Source organism: Acyrthosiphon pisum, chromosome A3 (genome assembly GCF_005508785.2).
Source record: "Acyrthosiphon pisum isolate AL4f chromosome A3, pea_aphid_22Mar2018_4r6ur, whole genome shotgun sequence".
NCBI lineage: Eukaryota > Metazoa > Arthropoda > Insecta > Hemiptera > Aphididae > Acyrthosiphon > Acyrthosiphon pisum.
In genome coordinates, this window is record NC_042496.1 from 7,150,802 (window position 1) to 7,153,565 (window position 2,764).

The following is a 2,764-nucleotide window of genomic DNA, read 5'->3' on the forward strand; positions in this document are numbered from 1 at the left end:
GGGTATAACATTTGCCCTAAAATCCATAATTTGTGAAAAATGCCCCACATTATATAAAAAGTACAAAAAGTGCCCTAAAAGATGAAAAAATGACCTAAAAATGTTGATAAATAAAATAAAAAAAGTGAATAAATTTTTTAAATAAAAAAATGTTTTGATAAAAACAAAAAAAATTCATTTATAGCTAAAAATGCAAAAAATGCAAAATACAATTAGAATATTCTGCATCAAGGGAGCATGAAACAAATTTTTAGCTAGGATAGCATTGTACAGAATAAAAGGAAAAAAAATGCAAAAGTCATCAACATCCTAACTCTATTTATGAGTTATAAATATTCAAAGTTTAGATGAGCGGTGAAGTACACAAACATTTCGCGGGGTAACTCCGTACCACTCCACTCCGCTTATCTAAACTTTGAATATTTATAACTCATAACCTACTCACTCCAAATTCGATTTCCATGTATCAAAATATTAAGAAAAATATTCTGATTTGGAATATAAAATTAAAACCCTATGTTTTCATTCAAAAAAGTAAAAAACTTAAAAAATTATAAGGATAAAAAATATTTAAAAATATAATTTTTTAAGAAAAACGTTGTTTTATAAGCGACTTGAAAGTATGTAAAAAAATATTTTCAAAAAAATTTACACTTTTTGAAATAATGAGTGTTGTTTAATAAAAGAATATACAATATATACAATATGATAATGCAAAGTATATATTATTGCAAGAAATTTAGATTTAATTTCGGCACTATAAGTTTCATCATTGTTTATACATAGTATGTATAATTGATGGTTTCATGTAAGAAAATAAGTGTAATATGATGAAAAAAAAATTAATTAAAAAATATATTAGAACTTTATACGTAATACTGCAACAATAATATTATATTATCATTCATAACAAAATACAGTTAACCTTTATAATACTTTGTTTAAAAATTACAACACTACAATACACCAATAATTTATATTGTAATATCACAAATAGTAAATACTGTGTTGAGTAGTATATAGGGAATAGGGATACATACCTACTTAATAAATAATATGTATTTAACTTAAACATATCCACAGATATAGATAATAGATATAGAGGCGATTTTTAATATTCCAATTATTGTTAGTGTCACGATGAATAATATAAATACAAAAATATCATATTCTTATTCTTGGATACCACAGCTGAAAAAATAAATATTCAAAATCGCTTCTGGCAAAACCTAGTAAACTTGTTAATCAATCATAATCCGTTTTCAAAAATAAAATCCGTCAAACCAAATTCCTCCAATTTTGTCTAGTTTATTGGTTTAAAAGACATTTTTTTTCATCGACTAGAGCCCCCTTCAAGCTAATTGGTAGATATCATAGAATATCATCTCCATCCTCTCAGAGGAATCGCAATGGTTAGGGTAATAGGGTGAGAGTGCAATTTATTAAGATTATATAAAATCATTTTAGTTAATAATTGGTAATAATAATAATTCGAAGCCAGTTTTTGTTTGGTTAGGTATACTATAACTTCAGTTTCAGTAATAAGTATGTATTTAGTACATACGAGTACCAATGAATGTCCTGAAAAACGTATTAAAATCAATAAAACTAATTAAAAATTACATGATAAATGTTACAAATATTATTATATTTTATTTTTTAGTTTTTGAGCGAAGCCTGCGTTATTATGTTTAAATTGTTATTTAAATCGTTGAGTTTGTTAATTTTAGTTTTTTTAACTTTCTCCACGTTTAGGAGCTAGGTTAGGGCTTGAATCACTTAAACCGTGCGTCCGTTCCTACTCTTCGAGTATTTATTTAACATGAATTTGATTACTAAATGCTTCAGATTGAATGTTACTTTTTGTTTCACAGTTAAATTGTCCTCGATAACAAAAAGTTATTATCAACAGTAGCTTTCTTCTTTTTGCTAATGATCTCAAATTATATTTAAAAATTAATTCACTTAGTGACTGTCATTCATTGCAAAATTATATTAACTCTTTAGTGTCTTGGGTTTAGTTCATGGATTGGAACTTAATTTCTCTAAATGTCACTCAATGTCTTTTTATAGATCCCGGTAAAGATTTGATTATTCCTATTCTATCAATAGTAATCCCTTGACGACTTGATAGTAAATTAATCAAGGAGGTAGGTATCTGGCCTAGGGGTCACGTTTGACCATGAATTAATGTTTCATACTCATTTAGACACTTTATGTTGCAAAGCCCTAAAAATTATTGGTTTTACTAAAATAATTTGTAGTGGTTTAAATTACTAACTTCCTTAATGTATTTATACCTATTGTGCCTATGTAAGGTTCATTTTAGAATACGAAGCAATTATTTTATATTTATATTTACTTTATATTACTTGTGGAAGTGAGAAATTGAAAGGGTTTTTTGGAAAGGAAAACGAATTTTTTTTATGCATATAAAATCCTATATTTTAAGTACAGTATACAGGATGGAATATTTCTTATACCTAATAGTTAATAAGAGTTTTCTGTGCAACATCGAAATCAATTATTATCGATAAACGTCAAATAAAGATCAGATATCTGAAGAGAACTTTCTGTTAAAAAAAAAAAAAAATAGTTTCCTATGCGGCTCGTCAACCGTCATTAATCTGTTAGCTACATTGTTCTTTTGTCCATCAGACTCGTGTCTTGCGGTCTCGTGTGCGCGTCGCACGATCATATTATTAATATTTTATTTTTATTTTTTTTTGTAAATTGCATTACATTTTGAATTTAATTTTGTTTC